General features: G+C 28.7%; 1 protein-coding gene across 2 annotated transcripts in view; it reads right to left on the bottom strand.

Moving 5' to 3' along the window:
* LOC108560458 (discoidin domain-containing receptor 2) overlaps positions 1–23772 on the bottom strand; it is a 150347-nt gene that overhangs the window by 106323 nt on the left and 20252 nt on the right. The gene's annotated exons all lie outside the window — the stretch shown is intronic.

Genomic DNA, 23772 nt, shown 5'->3' on the forward strand with positions numbered 1-23772 from the left:
TTCTCCATTGTCATTATATAATAATTCGGAAAACAATTATTCATCGAGCGAGCAATCTCACCACAATAGAGACTTGCACGATAATTTATTAGTACATGATTTTTCATTTCTCTTCACTTTCTTACTTAAAAAAATATTTTTTTCATACTATATCGACAAAATATAAAAACAAATACTATTCAATATAGAAACAAATAAAGTATAGAATAACAAATCAGAGAAGAAGAAAAAAAGAGTAATATGTTAAAATAATTATAATTATGCAGTACACATATATGTACTAAATGTAAGTTCATGCTTATTTTGTATTGAATTATTTCTATTTATAATGTGACTTGCAGAAATGGATTTTATTAATTAATCAATTAGTAAACATCAAAATAAAAGAAATAATTAGAGAATTGCAGTTTTTGTAGCATAAAAAATTACGAAATTAAAAAAGAAATACATATATTTTATCACATTACTATACACTAATACTTCATCTAGTGCGGGTAATTTGTTAAATCGAGAACATTAAAACCCCATAAAAATAAATCGCAGAGAAAAACAATAGTCAGCTGCGTGTGTTTATAACACACTCAATAATTCTCCGGTCTTACCAAGGAAGACATTTTTTTTATTCGACTGTTTTCATCAATATACTTTCCTTCAAGAGTGGTATATGCATTCCAACGCTGCTTTAACTTTTCGATTCCTTTTTTGTGAACGATTTGTCTTTGCTCTCAAAATATTTCGCTCATCAAACCACTCAGTTTCGCTTATCAAACCACTGTTTGGCTTAACAGTATTTATCTCCATCAACACACGAAATTCTTTTTTATACATTGTTTAGAAAATTACAAAACTGGGGTCATTAAATCCACTGTAACCTGTAAACTAATTGCTAGAATATTATGAAATTTTTGAAGATTGTTACTATCCAGAAATCATATGGGTCTGTCAACAGTTTTGGCATATATGTATCAGACGCATATGTAATTTCAATTTGTTTGATTGATTTTGCGTATAATTATTTACCAATCGCTAAAGACAATAAGCTAACTTATCGATGCCTCGAAGAATAGTTTATGTATAAATTGTTTTTAATGTACTTTTATTTTGTCAAGTAAAATATATTTTTTTTAACATTTTCAAACCGGTTTCACTATAAATCCGGATCGAAACCAGACTATGCGTAACATTTATGTTAAAAACTCTGTAGTCGCTACAAATTTGACTTTATATTGATTTAGTCAGAAAATATGTTTTATTTAATTTAATTAATTTTCTGAATTCATTGGATATAGTAGATTACTTTATGCTTAATTAACAAATGCATTTTGTTGCACGTTAAATTAATTTGATGAACGCATTTGGGTTAATAGAATGTATTGTGCATATACTCAAAGCTATTGGTTATATAATTGTCCGCTAAATTATACCCACACATCATCAATATTTCTGTAAAGAAAAACCTGTTTTTTACACAAATATTAACAGATGATCTTTTCTAGGTTTATGACCTATTATGTAGGTAATAACTATTATCATTAGAGAATTAATGGACAAGTCATAGTCATCTTTATATCTAGGAAAACATTAATGAAATAGCACAGCATGACGAACGATGTTGAGCAATGTTTATTAATCGCAATAAACAAATATTTATCATATGGAATTAAATGCAAAAGAGAAAAACATGTTTTTTTGCTTTTAAACTTTTCTTCATTAGTTTGCAATTTAATTAATTAATATTCATTGACCGTAATATCATAATAATATAATATATTATATATTTTTTTTTGTTTTCTTCATTTTTTTTGATAAATAAATACATTTTAAAGGACCTCTTTGTTGAAATATTATTAGTAATAGTAGTTAGGTTAAGGCCTAAGTAACCCTATATCAGCCAGCAGCAACCTTTTTGACCTCACGGACCACAAAATAATACTGTCTATAAAATGGTACTTACACTTGTTTTTACATTAACCCTTTTATAAAGATCAATTTCCAGGACTGTTTGAAAGCACTAATCAAGGACTTTAAAACTGCATAAAAATTAACAGCACAAAAAGAGTCCTGAATGTACAAACTAAATAAAAAATATTTTATTTTGCTGAATAAAAATTGAATTTGTTTTGAAATTTATAAACGAAAGTATAGTGAATCCGAATTGCAAATCGAAGCCGCACTATGCGAATTATTGCTGATATAAACCTTACATGCAGGATGTATATGTAATAAATATATTTAATATGCCTTGGTTCTTTTTTAACACTTCTGATAACCAATGTGACCGATCGAGAAGAGATAGATTATAACAAAGAGATTCTTTGCTCGAGGTTAATCGTATTTTTCACAATTTTTAATTCGAGTTTGAAGTTGTTTGAACATCACATTAGTCGAAATTTTTTTTTACTTAATATAATGATAACTTTTAGGGTCAATTGTAAATATAATATGCTAAAATTATATGCACTTTTAAGATTTTTATAAGATAATAAAAGTAATGTCTTTGGCAACAGTATTCCGACAGTATCATAATCCCGACATTACCAGTAATAAAATCCCGTGTTGTATTTTGTGTGTTTTACTATAATTATTTTTTCATTAATGTTTTTGTTCTCAATTCATAATTTAGTTATTTCTAGAATACAACCTAATTATACAAATAAATATGGAGCATTGACAAAGTTGAATGCATTTCCCGCATTAGAAAGAAAGAATTGCCAAAATCTGCATAAAATGTTCGGGATTTTGATACTGTCGGGATTTTAACACTGTCGGGATTATGATTGTCGACATTTTAGTTGTTGGGATTTTGATATAGACTTACATATAAGTAAAAAGTTTAATTATATATAAATACATATACATATATTCAATCATTAAAAACAAAGGCCTACTGATAATAAAACGCTTAAACGTCGCTTCTCAACACAAAAATAATATAACTTAATTTTAAAACAATATAAAAACGTTTGTATGTGTTAATTACTTACAACCGCAGTTTTTAATTGCTTTTACCGTAAAATTTCTGCAAGTAAACGAAAGAGCTTGCATTATTGATCGTTGATTACTGTTTGTTTCGATTTAATTAATTGTTCGCAAAGTAAATAATATTGTTGGCGGCGCAATCTCACGGGGCGAACTTCCGGCGGAACTAAATTTAAAGTTTTTATCGTCTCCGAAGGAATTACAGGGAATGAGAATGTGTGTGTGTCTATGCTCGAAGCGGTTATGGGTTATCTCTAGAGTCATCGAGATATACTAAATTTAACCTTGTAATACTAGCGCTTATTTTGCAGACTAATTTCCGGTATGTGCAACGATTCTATTTCAAGTTGTTCTCTAAATAATTGTCATACCGCAGCAAGACCACCGTCGCGGCGCGCGACTCCCATTTGCCCAGAAACCTATTAACAAAACCATTAATAACCATTCGCTGTAGCCATCATATATCAATATTTTTTTCGAAACCCATCTCAGCTAATTGTGTTTCTTTTAAAAATGATTTTATACTTTTTTTTGTATTGTCGGGCAACGAGAAAAACAAAAAAAATATGGGTTTAATACTAAAGGAGAATAAAAAGGAGAGTGAAAACGATTCGACCCACCACCCCGTCGAGGTTTGAAATCCTATTGTGTATTAGGACTCGGCTCAAACCCACTCCTATTTTCTTTCTTTTATTGGAGCATAATAGAGATTTAATTTGTTTTATAATTATTTTCTATTTCAATCTTTTACAAGAATTGATGCACAATGAAATATTTCAATTAATATTTTTAAAGCTCGTTAATTTACTGACAGAACAATATCGTATATTTATTGTTTAAACTTGTTCGTTTAGTATTTAAACAAAAGTACAAATAATAACAAAAATTGCTGTTCATAAACTAATTATAATATTTTGTTAATTTTCTCATTTGTAATATGAAATTGATAGTGTTTGCCAAACTCTTGTCAAATGGAATAGTACTAAAACACATTGAATTTAATAAAGTAAAAATTATTATTAGGACGGCCGTAGCTATGTGGTTATACTCCCGAAAGTGAGTAGAAAAAGGGCCAAGGGCCAAGAGATAAAAAAAGTATTAAAATTACACATTTTCAGCTACATTCATAACTGAAAATATATGATTGATGTTTGTTAGTAGAAAAACCTCTTAATAAATATAAGCATGTTTTGCTTAATTTCCTATACATTACATCAATAAACATTATATAACTAATCAATTGTACTAAGAGAATTTTCTATATTTTAGCATAATTATGTAACAATAAATAACTATAAATTATAATTAATAGGGCGAAAAGACATCTATTTACATATAATTAATAATTATTATATAATATACAGCAATACTTCGCATAGTCCGGCTTCAATCAGTCCGGATTAATTATTTATAAATTTCTAAAACAAATTGACAAAATAAAATCTTAATAATTAATACACAAAGGGCGGAAATACTGTGGTCAATATCTCTTTAGATGTATTTATAAAATTTTCTAGTAGTACACACATTTATTTTTATATACTTTTCATGATTTATGAGTATTTGTGCTATCATGTGAAAAAATATTAATTTTTCAATATAGAACTGTGAGTTAGACACCATGTCTAAACGTTCAATATAAATTAAATGAAGGGTATGTCAGTTCAGTATTTTATTTAATATTTACTTTGGTTTGAATTATTGTATGTTAAAGATAGATTTAAAAATCTTCACAAATTTTTGCGCTAATCAATCTTATAAAAATATATATTTGCCCTCTGTATCAGTTTAATTTAGTTTTGTTTGTAATATGCAACAATATTAATAATAATAACATTTATTGTAACAAATAATAATACATACTCAAATAAAAATAACATAATATAACAAGAAAATAAAAAAAATAAATTGATCTGCTACAAAGGGCTATTGACCAAAGGTCTTTCTGTCCCAATAAATATCATTATTTATAATGTTTATATATTTTTCATACATTTTGTACAAATAAATCATTGATAGAAAGCAAAGAAAGAAAATGTTATTAGTAATAATAGTAAATGACACTTAAGGTCCAAGTATCTCCATATATACAATAATATCAATAACTATCATTTATATAATTATGTTGATTTAGCCTTATTTATATCGCTTTCGAAAGAAAGCTTATACATATATGAATAAGTTTTTTTTTTACTTTGTATTATATAAAAAGTGTGCATACTAAAATGATAAGCCCTTAACGCAGGATTCAGTGAACTTTTTTAGCTATTACCCCAAAAACCTTACCCTATTATGACATGGGAAAGTTGAATTCCAATATTTATTCATAAATGTGGATTGGTGAATTCATATATTTTTTCATAAATATATTTTTAATTGCTGAATGTCCTCACTGCCTCCAAGAATACACTTTTATTTTAACTCATTTGTGGTCCACCGACCACTTATTTAGAGTATTATCTACTATGTCATTACATGATTTGTAAATATTCAATAACAGACAGTATTATACAATTCATTAAGTTATCGAATATGAATCGAATGACAATAATTCAACTACAATGGTAGCTCGGTTCTCGAACAAATAGATTACCACATATAAATCAACATAAAAAAATCAAAAAAAAAACGCGTGGGGCTAGTATGGGGCCCAAGGCAAAAAATAATTTTGGGGACCCTTAAACATTTATTTTAAAATTTAAAATCGCAACTCTAGTGAAATTAAGATAGTCCTTTGGTTTCATTCAACCAATATTGTTATTTAGTGATATAAAATATTTAATTAAATTTATAATATCTTTTCTTGTTTTAATGAATGCTAATTTCATATAAAAGATTATTTCAATTTTCCAGATTAAAAGAAAATAGAGAATATGTTGAATATATATCCATTTTTTTTGTTCACTTCATTATAAATTTAATTAAAAACTTTTTAGTTCAGTTTCATTTTGCACACATCGTTTTGTCTATCTAAACTTTTGCACTAAAACTGACTATACTATTAGGTGCAATATTTAACATAATTTACTTGCACCGCTCTAACCCATCCAGACATTTCAGGGCCTAAAAAGCTGCACATATTATTGCAGGTCATAAAGCAATTTAAATAGAACATTACATTTTTCGCGCGAAGTGGACGCGCGTTCACTTATATAATATTATTTTTTCGTCCTTGTTGCTGGTTTTAATTGTGTTTTAAGCGATAGTTAAAAGTTTATAACGAAATAATGTTTTATTAAATCAGCTCGTATCCTCGTCGCATTCGAGGACCTATAAAAGACTATTTCCAGTAAAATTTAACAAGGAAAGTTAATGAGTCAAGGCGAAGTAATAAGGTTTGGGGGGAGGATCAATACGTGCTCTGTAGTGGCCGACGATTCTTGTAATGGCACTATTATAGGTGGGATGAAGTGGTTTCGAATAGACCTGGGACCCTTAACTGCATATGTCGTCAAGTCATTCTATTATATTTCTACTAAACTACGTGATCTCACAACATTTCGACCACACAGAATATCCGGGGGAACAAGATTAGAAGTTTACTGCTCCCTTGCATATTTTTTGCCTAACCATTTTTCTGCTCAATATATCCACTATAAATATTAATAGTTTTTATTAATTTAAAATATCTACAATACATAAAAACATTACATTATAAATTACCTTAAAAATAAGAATAATAATTATAAAGATCATTGTATTTATTTATAAGCAACGCGAAGGACAGTTGACTCACTTAAAAAAATCAGTAATATTTCACATAATGCGGCACCAGATTCCTTAAAGTCCTGTTTAAAATTTTCAAAACAAACACATTTTGATATGAACAAAATATAAATAAAATATAGGGTGTCCCACTAAAACCGGAAAATCTAAATTTTAAATAAAACACCTTTTTTTTGAGAAAATACCGAAATTTTGATATAATTGTAAAGTTTTGTATGAAACAACACATCTGATAAATGCCATCTTCGGCTTTGCTGATACAACTGAGTTCTTTTGACGAAATTTTTAACTACGTTTTGGCATAACTGGGGCTGGATTTCAGCTCTAATTTTCTGGTTGAAGGCTTGGGTGGTTGTGGTCTTGTTGACATAAACTTTTTGACTTCAAAAAAACCCAGAGAAAGAAGTTCAAAGGCGTTAAATCGTACGATCTGGACAGACAATTCTGGTCGAACAGGGATTGTCTCGAGCAATAATGCCATTGTTTCACGTGACGTGTGGCAAGTGCTGTTGGAACCACATGTCTTCGAGATCCATACCATCCATTTGAGGCACAATATCTTTGTTATCATGTTATCCAATAAAATGACGAACGGTGGCGTTGATGTTTTGCCAGCAAAGCCAAGGAGGGCATTTATTAGATGCGTTATTTCATACATAACTTCCATATGTCTACTTTACGGTTAAATCAAAATGTCAGTATAATCTCAAAAAAAAGTGTATTTTAGTGTAATTTATATTTTCCGGTCTTACGTCATTTATAAAAAAATAGTAAACAAAATTTCTTTTTTACAGTCAAGTCTCTTTTTGTTCAGTTTAGTTTTATGCGATATTAATGACCTCTAGTAGTCCTATTTCAAATAATACGGAATATTGGGGAAACCCGCACTATGAGATATTAATGTACACAACTATACAATACATAACATAACGTTATATATTACTACAATTTATAGTAGTACATATATATTACAATATTATTTAAAATATGGTTTTATATTTTATAACGTTATAAATTATAGATTTTTACAAAACTCGACTTTTAAATTCAGGTATTTTCAAAATTAAATGGTTTCATCCGATTTTCAAATTTTAAAAACTATTTTAAAATCTTTATTATTATTTTTTTAATATTGTTTAACTATTTTTAGAAACTATATAGTAACTGGAATCAGTAAAACATAACTTATGAATGTTTATTTGATTTGATATTTATGTGAGGAAATATGATTTCAGGAAACTTTAATTGAAAAAAGTATCGGTTTATGAATATATATTAAATTTGATCTTATTAGTGATGAAGCATTAAATGTTATGAAATAATAAACATTTACTATAAATTCATAAATATTCTAATTTATTGAAAACTACTTCTAAAAATAAGGAAATTACTATTTTAATTTAAATTATACATCTGATGCAAATTGCATTACATTTGATGACTCCATTTCGTAAGTTTTCACGCTAATGAGTGCATTTCATACAAACTAATATAACTTAGTGAATGGCGCATTACAATTGCAAGGGTCATTAAGAAATTTATAATAAAACTTTAATATTACTCATAAAATTAGCTATTTATGGAATTTGTCTTACTGCATTAATTCATGTGGAATTAATAGCTGCGTACAGTCTATATAACAAATTTAACTACGTTTTCTCATAGCAATAAAATAATTCTCTTTTATTTTACATCAGCGAACAAACAACATACGTTTATATTTGACTGAAGTATGAAGTTATTTTATTTTGGCTCATGAAATATTTGAATACTCGTTCGCTATTTAAAAGTTTCTTTTTTTTCATTTGCATGTGTGTTTTATGTTCATACATTTTAGTGAAATACTTTTTAGCTTCATTATAAAATCAACATTCGGTAGAAAGCACACTTACTGCTCTAAATTCAACTTAATAAAAACCAAATACAGTGGAACCTTGATTAACGAGCACTTCGCATAAAGAGCATTTCTCTTAACGAACAAAATTAATTGTAAGAAAAATGACTCGCTTAACGAGTGACGATGAGAGCAGATGTCCCGGATTGCGCGCCTGCTTCATCATTTTTAAAACTTGTGTACACATATTATCTGTATTTTTGAATATATTATAATTGACGCATATTTAAATAATTGATATTATGTCAATCAATGTATCAGCTCTATTCTGATTCAAGTACAAATATGTGTTAAAAAATTCTTCAATAAATAATTGTATAAAGATATTAGTAAAATAAATGTATATACTTATACTTATATACTTATGCAATTATTTAAAAAAAAAAGTCATGAGTATTTTTTTTTAAATATAAAAAGAAATTGAAAAAAAAAAAATAATTAAAACCATTATGAAACATATTTATTACCCATAATTTGGCCCATATTTCTATCTCTTTATAGTTATTTATGTAATTTTATAGTGTTTGCAATAATTTTAAACACAAAAAATATGTTTGTCATTGGACAATAAAGTATATATATAAATAAAACCTTCATAACTTTGTCTATAATTTCTGTAAAATATAATTGTAACTTTAAATATATTAATTAAATTGTATAGCAAAATAATCTTGGTACATTATAACATATGTAAAAGTTGCTAATCTTTGTCGATCTTATTTTCATTCATTAAAAGTAGAATATTTCTGTATAAACGTAGCTATTAATTATTTTCAACATCTTTCAAAGGAGCCGATTCCTTTCTATTAAAACATGATCTCTTAAAGTTCTACGTGACGTTGAAATTAGAAGACATGGATCTTGTAGTATACTGTATACTTTTTTCTTCTCTTTTACCCGTGTTTCTTTGTATTTCAAAAACGTGACACTGTCAATAGCCAATATATATCGGCTGCTTCGATACTTCTGCCTTTTACATAGGGCACACTCTCACTTACATATGCACGATCATGTGCCGCAAATTCCTAAAGCCAACAGCACACAAAGAAATGAGATTTGTATCTGCATGTACAATCCACATACAAAACAACCCACAAACGCTGTTTACAATTTTAAACAAAGCATTAATTCAAATATTATATATAAAAAAAGACAAATGCGGTATCCCTTTACCATTCCCTCACTCTAAATTCAAAATACTACAAAATAAATACAAAATGTATTCTGCGTATATTCAATGTAGTTTTATTTCAAAAGTTGTAATATACATTTTGTAATATATTACAATGTTTTAAAAATATAAAAAATATTTTATTTTATCTACAATTTTATGTTTGTTGTATTGAATTTTATTAATAAATAATAATAATAATACTTCAATACTTTATTCATATTAGAACAAATGTCAATTATTTATGTAATTTAATGAAAAATGATTAAAAAAACATTTGAGAATTTAGAATGAAATAAATTGGAAATAATTGAAAATTATTATCCTATAAATTATTCAGAAAAGAATTTAGAATTCGTTTAGCAATTGTAGAGAAAGCATTGTTATACACACGAATATATTTCTATAAATTATAGTTTGATGATTATTTGTACTTTTCGTGACTTATTTGTAAATGTAATGGTATTGACTTTAAATTATAAATGAATATAAATAAATACAAAAATATATAGTCACAAAAACAATGAACAAAACAAAATTTGTTCCAATAATTGAAAACCATTGATCCCATGAAATATTCATAGAAACAATGCCACCCACCTCCACCATACAGAGAATAATCGAGTAATCTAAATAACATACAATTTTGTAGCAAGACTTTCTTTCTAAACTATCCCTCCCTAATAATATCTAATAACATCAGAATATAATGCATGCCCTACATTGATTATTTATGAACGTAACTTGTGAATCACGTAATGCAAATGTAGCAGAATCAAATTGAAATTATTTTCTTTACGGTAAATAAACAATTATTTGCACGTATCGCTCAATTCAGTTAATGTGTCTACAAATAGAAAGTGTAAAAATAAAAAGTTTAAATACCTATGTAATATTTTCATCCAAGCTGGAAGCTTATGTTGAAAGAAGCAACGAAAAATAAAAGGAGGAATGTTTTATGACATGTTTCTAATGTGGAAACTTTAATTAAACCTCACGACATCCCGGTTTCGTTCGCGCTGGCATCAAAGGATTTTAGAAGCAGGTAAAACGATTTAAAATGTTTTAGAGATTGCGACATACCATTTAATATTTTAAGCTTCCATTACTTCGCCACATATTTTTGCTTTATACTTTATATCCCGGGCACTTTGATAGCAATTTTCTTATAACGCACATAAAAGACTCCTGGGACGAGTGGTGGTGCTGGTGCTGGTGTGCGCAAAACTTTATAAAACACTTTAACATACATAACAAATTTCCTCCTTGAAATAACGAACGAACAAATTTTTATTACCCGCCACGTAATTAATATAGTACAAAAAAAAACTTTGGTGCAGTTTATCGTGTCTGAACTTCAGCAAAATAATATCAAAATATTAAAGCTTAGCTCTTTATTATTTGCCTCATGTACAAATTATTATTTGTGCACAAATAACTATGTTACTATGTTTCCTAAAAAAAAATATTTTTTATTATTATGCGCAAATCTTTTCTCACACTATTTTTCTTTCCGTTTCAAAGATTATCAAACATCATAAATAATTATAATAATATATATAACTAATGAGTACTACCCAGGTAATTTTTATTATCCCGACTCTCGGACTTCACGGGATTATTAGAAATTGAATATTAACAAAGAGTACGTTAAAATATACTAAAATCTAAAACAAACGTTTAACTCTTTAAAGGTCTGGAAATTCTTACATTAATACAACTGAATCAGACAACTACGTCAATTAAATCAACATCGGATGCTATGACCTACCAAGATTCATCCTTTGACATACCAACTAAATTAAAGGATAAATCCTCTTTCCTGGACTTCCTCTAGAAAATTATAATAATGCCCCTGTGCCCCTATGGATATTTAAAAGTTGGTACATTGTGTGTACCACCGCACCTCAACCCTCAAAGAGTTAAAGCAGTGTTCTTCAACTTATGGTCCTCAGAAATTTCCTACCAGTCCGCAACAATATGAATTAGTCCAAAATGTTCGTAAATATTAAATTTGATAACATTACATTATTATTTTATTACAAAAAAGTTGAAGAACACTAATTTAAACTATGTATGATTTTCGGCCAAATCGAACTACTTACAGTTTCATAAGTCAAAAGCGAATTAATTCTAATTTTCTTTCCAAGTTCCTCGACCTCTTTATTATGTATTTTTCTTGCATGCAAAGGAATAAAGTTAAGTGAGTAGTCCTTAAATAACCTTTAATTCGAGTGTGTTTTCTTTCATTTCAATATGCACTGAAGTAGAAGTTTGCTGCTATAATAATTGGTAACAAGAGCCCTTGGTAAATTGCATGTAATTGAATCAGGCGAAATGACAAATTGACAAATTGCATATGATGACAACGGTAATTAAAGGCATTTTAAAATGCACAGCCAACGTGAACGTTATTAAAAAGTTCCTTCTGTCCCGATCGTACTATGTGGGGGGAGAAACATTTATTATACACAGGACGAAGAGGGACGGAATTTGCATATTAATGGTCCGGCATTAAATTTAACAATTATTCCGAGCCATTTTAAATTAACCAAATCCAATCTGCATTTTCATATGTCTTTGGCTGCGGCGGTAGTCGATGCATGGCCTCACCATATACACCCAGCTATCCATATGCAGTCACCCAGTTGGGGAGATGGATGTGTCACAAGCCGCTATCACAACTTGCCACTCTCGTCCTCTGTACATATACACACACACCCAAGGCTGCAATCTACCTGAAACGTCGTTCTTCCGACTGAACCTAGCCTAACCACCCCCGCGGCGAACGATACTGTATAAATTATGGATGCACCCTTCGCATATTTTATAAAAATGTGTATGCATGCTTCTTCCCTTATCGATGCATCTACTTTTATCACCCGCTTTCCACACTAAATTTCATAAAGCTGCCATGCATTTTTATATATATCATATGAACGTCAAAATATTTCCTCAGGTCATAAAAATCTTTAATTATGACACTACTAAAATGTTACATAATATTATCGTATTGCCACACAACAGTCGTATTTTAAGGGGATTCAAAATTTCTTTTTTTTTTCAAATTAAAAAAAATAACTTGTTTCAGATTTTTATTACAAATAAATACAGGAATACCTTGCATAGTGAAGCTAATCGATTCCGTCAATATCAGGCACATTTTGAAACAGCACAAAAAAATACTGTATACAAGCAAAAAAAAAACGATTGTTAATTGTACAAAAAATAATTTTCAACATTAATGTTTATTTTTATCAATTAAAATTAAGTTTGTTTTAAAATAGTAAACCTTATTTTTCTATTAAATTGCAATTAATGTTAAAGATTGTAGGTACAGTTTTGAAGTGTCCGTGTCTCCATTTATTGATGCATTTCACTTGCAAAGTCAATATAATAGCAAAGTTCAAACTGGCTTCTACGCTCAGTTGTCGAGAAACAAATTTAACAAGCGGATTTAGTTACTTAAATTCGCTTTAAGTGCATGCTAACTATGTAAACCTAGAACCTATTGAATTAGACTCATCAAGATCAAAGCTTAATTATGGATTTTAATGTTTTTGAATTTGACTAAAATTTGTATAAAATAAAAAATTACAGAATTTTTATTATAAATATAATAGAATTACCTTAAATATAAAATTTGTTAAATATACTTTTATATATTTAAAATATCTGTTTATATAGTGACAATAATATTATGCAACCATCTTTAAATTACAAAATTATTGTCAGGTTAATAGCTATAAATGAAAGGTAATTCTACTAGCACATAACTTTAGGATAATACGGTGATCGGTTAACGAACATAATCTGTAAAAAAACAATTCGTTAACCGATTAATGTTAATTCTAAAATGGACACATCTAGAGTTTAACCTCATGATATGTTACATAAGGGACATACATTTTTTAGAAAGGGTTTGGTGGCACATGGCACAAAAAAGGTTGGGAACCAATGATTTAAACTGTATTTATTATATAATATTTAATGAACAAAGTAAACTTTTATGTTTCTAGTATTTATGTAACTACCACTTAGTGTAAATGTAACAAAAATAAATTAAATGTTCATTTCACAAAATTGAATAACATTTATTGAATAACAAGTTTTATCGATATTAAAATTGATGAATAAATAAGTAATTCTAAAACGGTAAAGCAGATCCCTTTATACAGGATTTTATTGTTAGAAAACGTTTTTTTCCTCTCTCTTTTCATTCGTGCTTTCATCCATTCCTGCTCCTTTTTGTGCGTGCGGCTGGGTGAAAGGTGAAATTTGCTTCACTTCTTTTTCCTTTCTTTTTTTGTAGAGGAAATGTATGCCGCACCTAAAATCCTTTCTCCCCCGCAAAACACAAATATCCATTATACACCCCAGCTGAATATTTTCTCTCCCTAACGATTCTATTTTTACGTGTACGTGTATGTGTGTTTTTTTTCTTTCGAACCACTATAAAATATATATGTTGCACACCCTCCAAAAAAAACCGGCACCTTGGAAATAAAAAAGCACGTTAAGCTTCGTAATCAGACCTTAAATGTTTAATGGCTGCTAATTTCGGCTATGCTCGTGATTTTGGTTAATTTTGATTATTTGCTATTCAGGTGTGTTGGCATAGATTGAGATGGGTTTATAAACAGATAAATGTTTCAATTCAAATCGGTCGAGAATGTTTGAATTTTTAACTCAGTTTGCATATTGATCCAGAATGGGGGAGGTTTGTTTCAAATGGGTTTATGTTATAAATATTTTAATATTATTAATTGCATGAAATTCGGAGGCTCTGCACTCCGAGCATCTGCACGCGATGACCATTGCGGTCAGTGTAATGTGGGTCGCCCTGAAAAGAAAATTGAACTCACGATTTGCATAGTACAATATTGCCTGATGTACTTCATTTGGAGTTAAACGATTCATTATTATTTTATTTTCGTTTATTTGTTAGTTGACATGTTACAAATATATCATATTTATATTGCTATACTTTCATACAAGCTCAAAAAAAAAACGGAATGTTTTCATTAAAAACAAAATTTATGGAATAATATTATTGCTTTAGCAACAGGTTTAACATAATCTTAAAAATGATGAATAACACTTCCTTCCTAAGTAAATCAATAAGTTCCGTTAATATCTCGGACTGTTTGAAACCAGACTAATCAAGGAATTAAAGCGCGTAAAAAAAACTTGGCTGTAAAAATTACAAATAATTACTGACAAAAAGTAAAAAATAAATAAAATTCACAAATCGTTATAACCCAACAGAAAGTATGGCTATTGCTATGTTTAAACCGGTTTTCGAATTTTGACAAAAAAATATAAAGAGAAAGGATTTCTACAAGAAAATTTTATTTTTCTAATAAAATGAAACTTACAGAATCGTGAATATTACATGAAACTATAATAAAATAAAATTTACTCCATGGAAAACTACATTGAAAAACGAATAAAATATTAAATGATTCCTTCTTTTTCACAGAAAATGATGTTGAATTGGAAAGAATATCTACAAATCTTGTCTTTTTTGTACCCTCTAATACTATTTTTTAATTGTTCTAGGGCAGGACGAAGTCACTTCTTCAGGTTATTGAAGATATTTATGAATTGATTTTTCCATTCATTTTTTAAAGTTATTGTTCTTTCCCCATTTTCCGTTTGTTTCATGAAACAACAATATTCCCGATTTATGTCAGAGGAGATTTTGTGTCAAAATGTTTATGTTTTTAATCAAATAATTTATTTATTTTTATATTTCAAGTCTAGGTGCAAAAACCAATTTTTTAGTTGGAAAAATTATATAAATGCGAAGTGCAAATTTCAATAGAAATGGATTTTTTAAGTAAAATAATAAAAGTTTTTTAAAGTGACCACTTAGTTTATATAATAAATTAAAATTTTTGTAACATATACAAATTAAATATAATTATATAAAAATATAATAAAAATAATTAAATTATTGTGCAATGTATCCATAGAATAACAAAATGAACTAAAAAAATTGTCCAAAATTTCAATTATTTTTAAATGTGGAAAATTTTATTTGATGAATTAATCACATAAATATTGTCTTGATTATATATAAAATTAAATGATATCTAATATTAATTTCAATTTCTTTCAATATTTGCAAAATTACGGATTTATATACAGATATTCATTTGCAAATAACTGCTAGTCTTTTTAATATTATTTCCATACGACAAAATCGATCTACAGTTGTGTAATACTTCGAATTTGTGTTTACACCATCATAAGTATTATAACAAACTCTACACAATACAATTTTGCTCTCCCGCAAATCCCCTCGTTTTATGTGTTCGTCATAATCCTTAAATTTAATTTTATTGTCAAACTAACCATAAACCTAGATACTTCACTCAATTTATCACATATGGATAAATGGAGAACTCTTAATTATTTTATGAAACGCTGTTATCATAGATTAATATCTATTACCAAGCATTAAGTATGTTTGTCCTATAGTATTTCAAAAATAAAATAAATGTAATAATAAACCTCTTGAAATTGATTAATAATTTGGAAAACCGTATATTACATAAATAATATGCGTAATTAATTAAAATTTAATCGGGTCGAAAATGTACATGCGAATTAGTTTTATTGGAAATGAATATAAACACTTGTGCGTTGTAGAGGGTAGGTAAACCGACCAGTGTTGATGGGTTCCAGGGAGGATGTCGAGGGTAGTCTTCCATATAGAATAATTGCGTTATTTATGATAGTTTGATTGGGGTCGCCGCAGGTTAAATCAATGAGCCTGGCTGCTGCTGGCGCCGACCGCACCGGACACTCGAGATAATCACACCTAATTCCCTCTTGAATGCAATTGCTAGCATGTTACTTGGAATTATGATATGCATGAACATATATTGTCCGACGCACGGTGTTGAGGAGAGACGAGAGATGATATTATTACATTACGGCCACACTACTGACGGCATTAATCATATTTTTCATAACATTAATAATCTCTGTTCGGGGGACGCCTCGTGCGTGTCTCCAGTATCTAAAGATAGAACTGAACCGACAAATACATGTAATAACTACGTGACTATGCCGAAATTTCGTGACATAGTCGGAAGGATCAGGAGACGAGAAAAAAAGACGAACCGGAAAAAATAAATATTTGGTTAGCACGTGTGTAGTAGTAGGCTGATCCCAACATAATTATTATAGAATTACAGAAAATAAACGTGTATATAAACGTATGGTTTCAAAACAATCGAATCAACAGTAATACTCTATTATTTTATAAATATACTTTTTTTATATTTGCTTCACCAATTTATTCACCAAGAGAGAACAATATTTATTGTAAGTAAATTAATATATTATTCTTCGACTTATATCTAGGATTATAAACCATGTTCACTTAACGTACATCCGTGTAATGTACGTTCGATAATACGTACATTATTATTATTATAACTGTATACAATGATTCAATAAATTTAATATTTACAATCTACCATATGCTGGCAACGAGAAAATAGTTTTGAAAATATAACAATGAGCGGAATAGTTTCCCAAAAAAATAAAAATAAATAACTAAAAACGCTGTTCTAATTTTAAAATCTTTAAGGGAGATCAAGGGTATTATGACTTTTTAGTCTATGGTGAGTTTTACTATTCTATAAATTCTTTTCTATAGTATTGGGGTGCTTTTCTAATCTGTATTGTGTTGGTTTGTTGGTTTTTTGATAATTTTATGAACTTTCAACTCCAACTTGATAAATGTCAGGGAACAGCAAAAACTACGTGAATTATTAAAACTTGCAATAGATCGTAGGCCTTTCAGCCTAAATAAATAAAATATTCATTGTATGCAATTATTTTAGAAAAAAAAACTTATTAATTTTTATTGTATAGACCGAAAGTAGACCAGAATTTATTGACAGCTTGAGTAAATATTGTTTATATATTTTTTATAAATAAAAATTGTTATGCATATTCATCACGTAAACAATAAAAATAGATTTTTTATCTTAAAAATGTGTGCTCAAACAGAATGAAAAAAATGCAATGGAATTAGTACGTGAAATTAAATAAAATCCAGATATCCCTGTAGGCGTCGGACAGGACCATTGTTTTTCGTAAAAATGAAAAGAGAGGAAAAGAGGAAAACTAGAACAGAGCAGCAGCATAAAGCAAAATATACAGAGAAACTCCCCGGTTTTCTGCACGTGCGAAGCTTACACACTCTGATGTAAAGATTAATTAGAATTCCCAACAGTTTTCATTATTTTTAGTGCATCCATCCACTATTTACTGTTTTCGTAAATCCGCTAAAAATTTATTCCATTTTCATTGCTTTGTTAGATCAGATTCAATGGTCCTTTTCAAGGAGCATACACACACATACACGCGCACAATGGCAAAAACCTTCCGTTTAATTGAATTATCCTTTGTTTTTATTTAATTTCAGCTTCTCTTCAGAAGCAAACTCTGCCTAATTATATTCGTGTCGTCTAAACGCTTTGAATACTAATTCCGTATTGTCCTGTATTTTACTTTTGCATGTCTAATTTTCTTCTCCTTAAATATATATCCTTTGTTCGTTCAACATAAAAGAGATTTAATTTGATTAATTTAAAGTGCATTTATGTTTGTTTAATTGAGTTCCACAAGTTTGATATCGAACGTATTGTTTGTTTTTATATTATTAATTATAATGATAATCTTAAATTTTCAATGATAAATAAAAAGTGAAATAACTTGCTTGAATAGTTAAGATCTTAGTTATGTATAATAAATAACTACAAAAATGTGTTTTAAAAAATATTTATATGAAATTACACGTAGGTAAATTTTTTCCATTTTTTTTTTGTTATTTATTATGTATTTTTTTGTTGGTAAGTCGATAATGTTATTATGCCTTTTGGTAATAGAGTAACAATCGATGATGCGCGGCCATATGTAATATTACACTATCTCTTTGCAATTCGCGCCATTTGGTAACCGTAACGGATGTCCGATATGATCCTGGCAGCGTCCAGTGACGATAATCTCCTATCTCTATAACCCTATATTCCATTCTATGGCTTGTTTGACATCGGATTGTGTCCCTGGTCAGAGAAGTCCAACGGGCCAATCTTTACGAGCTATCATTAGGTCGGATATAACCATAATTCCGCACGTATGGACTCGACGACGTATCCAATCAGTCCACAATATTTGCTCCATCTCCTTACACTGTCCACGGAGACAAAAAAGGAAATAAGAAAAAAGGAAATCTATTTCTTTCAATAACGCGTGAAGACACGTATTTGCCGGTCCATCCGAGATATATGAAGATTAATGATTAATAGACATTTAATCGTGCGTAACATGAAATTGTATATAATAATATTTTCAAATTTTCATACATGTGTATGAAAATATTCACAGTGGAACCTCACCAAACGAGCAACATAAATTGTAAGAAAAATGAATCGCTTAACGAGAAACATTTCGCATCTGCTGTAATAGAGAGGCAAAGAATAAAAATAATAATCGTATTTTACATTAATTTATATGGGAAAAAATGTATATAAAAATCCGGAAATTTTGCTCCTTAAGCAAAGTTCCACTGCATATTATTAAATTTTCATTCAATTTCAGAAGTAAAAATAAATAAATTGAATATATATTATCATTATTTAATGAATATCATGATAATCTTCAATTCAATGTCTGCATTTAATGTACTCAGTTTGTCACAATATATGTATTACTGTTTTTTATTACAATCAATTTGTTAATAAAATATTTAAGGGTAAAACTTATAATAAAAATATCAAATGGAAAATGTGTAGTTGGAAATCATTTAGTTCATTTTAGTAATTATTTTTATTGAATACTTTCAAACTGTGTGAACATTTCTTGAAATCATAAAATGTGAAAATATTTGTGTTATTAAATTATTAATATGATTAATTATTATGTTAACTCCTTTATAATTCTTATACCTATATCAACACTATATATTTTTGCTACTATTTTTTATCTTCAAATTTTTACTAGTATATTTTATTATAAAATTACTACAGACATTATATTAGACCATTTTGTTATTTTGGAAAACACATAAAAAAAAGTGGAACCTCGCTTAAAGAGCACCTCGCATAATGAGCATTTCGCTTTACGAGCAAAATTAATTGTAAGAAAAATGACTCGCTTAACGAGCAACGTTTCGCATAACGAGTGACGATGAGAAGAGAAGTCCCGGATTGCGCGCCGTCTACATCATTTTTTTAACTTGTGTACACATATGTGCATTTTTAATATGTTTCACGAAACAAAAAGCCGGAAATTTTGGAACGGATTAAACTCGTTAAGCGAGGTTCCATTTTACACTGTACAATGTAATATACACTATATATTATATAGTAATTGTACTTCATGTAATTACATATCTTCTGTCAGATTATAGACAGTTATGTGCATAACTACATATGTTTCTTATCAAATTGAGAGTTAGAGAAATACAAAGTTGTATCTGTTTTTTATTAATATGTGCATATGAACATAGTGCGGATTCGATCAGTGTGGATTCACTATAGCAGGGTTTCCAAAACTATGTTCCGCAAACTAGTAGGTGTTCCGTTGGAATGAAATAATTACTAAATAAATAAATGAATGTATTTTCTCATATTTTTTAAATTTTATTGATTATGTGTTCTTACTTACCCTATAAAATAATATAATAAGGTGAACATTTCAGGATTTACGATGTGTTCCATTGCAGGAAAAGTTTGGAAAAACCCCGCTTTATTTCAAAAATTTCAATATTGCGGCTTTGAAGTATTTCTTTTCTTATTTAACTCTGAGAGCCGGTGGTACAAGCAATGTACCACCTTTTTAACATGTCTAGTGAGGAATTATTTTAATTTTGTAGAAAATTTACAGGAAAAAGGAATTATCATTTAATTTGGTTGGTATCTTAATAGATGAATCTTGATAGTCCATACCATCCGATGTTAATTCAGTTGACAAAGTTGTCTGATTCTATTGTCCAAAAATTTGTTGGGTCTAGAAATTTAGTAATTTCTGACCCCTCAAAGAGTTAAACCTTTTTATACGGTTGAAGTCTTCATTGTTTATTGAAGTTATTAATTTTCTAAAAGCTCATGGGTATATTATTTTATATTGTGTAAACGATTTCTGTTATTCTTCAAATATTTTAATCTAAAACATTTTAATAGATTATTTTTATGTTATACTAATACTGCCCAACTAATAACTATTCGATTTATACGTAACTTAAACTTCCAATTATTTTTAACATTTAATACCTAATAAAACTCCACCAATCACTTAATACAACTATTAATAAAAAAAAATCACAATGCAATATCACAATGAATACAATTTAAATAAGAAAATATCTTTATATTTTAATAATCTCAAGTAGCACAACTAAAAGTACATATTATTTAAATAATATAAAGTATAATTATTCTAAATTTTATGACGAATTAAACAAAATTTATATTTCTTTTAATTATCGTAGTTACCATTGTGAGATTTTCTTCGTAATTTGAATTGCAAAAGATTATGTGGAATTTTATGTGCCATAAATGGCATTAGCCGTTTTATTTTATTTTTTTAATGTCAACATTGCACGTCAGGAGTGTGAAGTGTATGGTTCGAGCTCTCTCGCTCTCGCCCTTAATCCTCCCTACTTTAAGCCTCCTTTTCTAGCTGCTTCTCGCCAGTTTTCCCCTCGCAACGTTCGTGTTACAAATTGTATAAGAAGGAATTAAAGAACAAATGCATGCAGAGCAGAGCGGACGATAATGACGGGCCTTGGGGTCATTGCGACCGCGCTCTTTCACCTGGCATTTTTACTTTTTTAAGAACCAATCGATATGTAAACTAAATATTTTCTTTTCCCTTTTGTAGGGTACCACTTGAGTACCACTTTTGTTCCAACTACTCTCGAGAGATACCTTTCAATATCGCTTTGCCGCCACAACGGGATTTCAGTCAAGCAAATGCAAAAATAAACCGTTTATTATTTTAACAGGTGGAAAGCTTCAGTACAGTTTCGATGATAATTAAAAGTAATCAAATTATAGATCAAATTAATTTAATTTATTTCATTTTAATTAATTACAAAATTATATATTTTTTATTTCAAATACATTAGTTTTATATGGAAGTCATTTACAATATACACAACGTATGCAATACTCGCAATTTATATTTTCTAGAAATGATCCGACCTAAACAATACAATCTAAAAAAATTGGTAACTGAATATTACCATGTGAACAAAATATTGTTTATATTTATTATATGTCAAAACTTATAATAAATAAATAAGTTGTAATTTAATTTGTAAAGAGATTGTAATTATTTTATAAACATTTTTGAAAAAATCTATTTCATAATAAATTTATACTGTTATAATCGCATTAAGGTTTTCAGTAAGAAGAAAAAAATATATAAATTAGATTAATCAAAGAATAGACTAAAAATAAAGTAATTGTCAAATGAGCAAACTGCGTGTAATTAGAGAATAACAAACAAAAAAAGAAGAAGAAAAGAAAAGTGGGGAAAAAAGCAACCCCTAAATAACAAGGGTAATTACAAGTTTCTTTTCGAATTGAATATCCTTGGCTCGCCTTGAAACCGCCCACCCTTCTAAATGCAGAACAGATCTTTATTTCACACGGTCCTGTCGGAACGGCCGCAAACTGAAAGTATAATAATTTTCTACTTTCTGGTCACGTGTTGCAATTCTCATGAGTATAAATCTCGATGTGTTAAAGTTTGAAAACTGAAATTCCACAGGTCACGCGTTTATACATTGTGCAAGAGATATAGATGGATGGATGTGCTATATATATATTATATAGGATTCTCTACTAATGCAAAAGTTCCCTTTTAAAACGTTAAACATTCACAGTGAGGGTCCGCGAGAACTTTCACACCAAAACTTTTCAATTTGATAATTGCCAAATTGAATTACATCTACCCAATTCTTTAACTTGAAGTAGACACAATTAAATAAGATTTATAAATTATCAAAGAAAATTTGACAAAGAAAACAAAATTACATAATAATAAACAAAAAAATACTATATATAGAAAAACTTTATATAATGAGGGTAATCGTTTCCACCAATATCCTGCACTGTTTCAAACTGCAATAATCAAGGACTTTAAATATAATTTAATAATATACCTTATTGATAGTGAATTTAAATAATACCATTTTTAATTCGAATATTAGTAATACGTTATATATTCTAATTGCAAAACGTATATAAGAACAAATGGTATATGTAATTAAGAGTAGAAAAGTACCATTAAAGGAAAAAGAAAAATGTGAAAAAAGTATGAAGGTAGTAGGGTAAATTAGTTAGGGCGAGCAGTTAGTGTGGAAACTCGCGTGTAATGGGGAATTCCCTTTTAACCAATTTGAGTGTCACGAATTTATGTGAGAACTAAGCAAAACTCTCCAGGGTCAGGGAATCTGCAGAACGTGGGCGGGCATCCTAATTGAAAGGTCGTTACACCACAATTTCGAGTACCAGCAAGTGCCTGAGCTTATGTGTTTGTCTGTGCATTCGCATGTAATATGCGGGAAGGGATGGGAAGCAGCACACAACCAACCATTCCACACTTAACCACTGACAAAGAAGAATGCAAGGCCACGAATCTACAATAAGCGGATTACGGAATTCAATACAGCAATAAAGAAGAAGAAAAAAGCATGCACCGAAGAACGATGGAAAGGAAACGCACGGTAGGATTAAGAGTTTTATTGATTTTCTAAATCAATGCGTCGTAATTTATTGTTGATTACTTGTCCGTTGTTTGGCTCGTCAAGTTCCAATGCTTGTTGACTTTAAATATCTATAAGCTTTAAAGAGGATTTGGTAAATTAGTTATGTACATGCATTTCTAAATAGGGAAGTTTCCAATTTCAACGACTATTATTTGCATAATACATTTTATTACGTATATAAAATTTTATGTTACTTTTATT

Source organism: Nicrophorus vespilloides, unplaced genomic scaffold (assembly GCF_001412225.1).
Source record: "Nicrophorus vespilloides isolate i.1.1-1 unplaced genomic scaffold, Nicve_v1.0, whole genome shotgun sequence".
NCBI lineage: Eukaryota > Metazoa > Arthropoda > Insecta > Coleoptera > Silphidae > Nicrophorus > Nicrophorus vespilloides.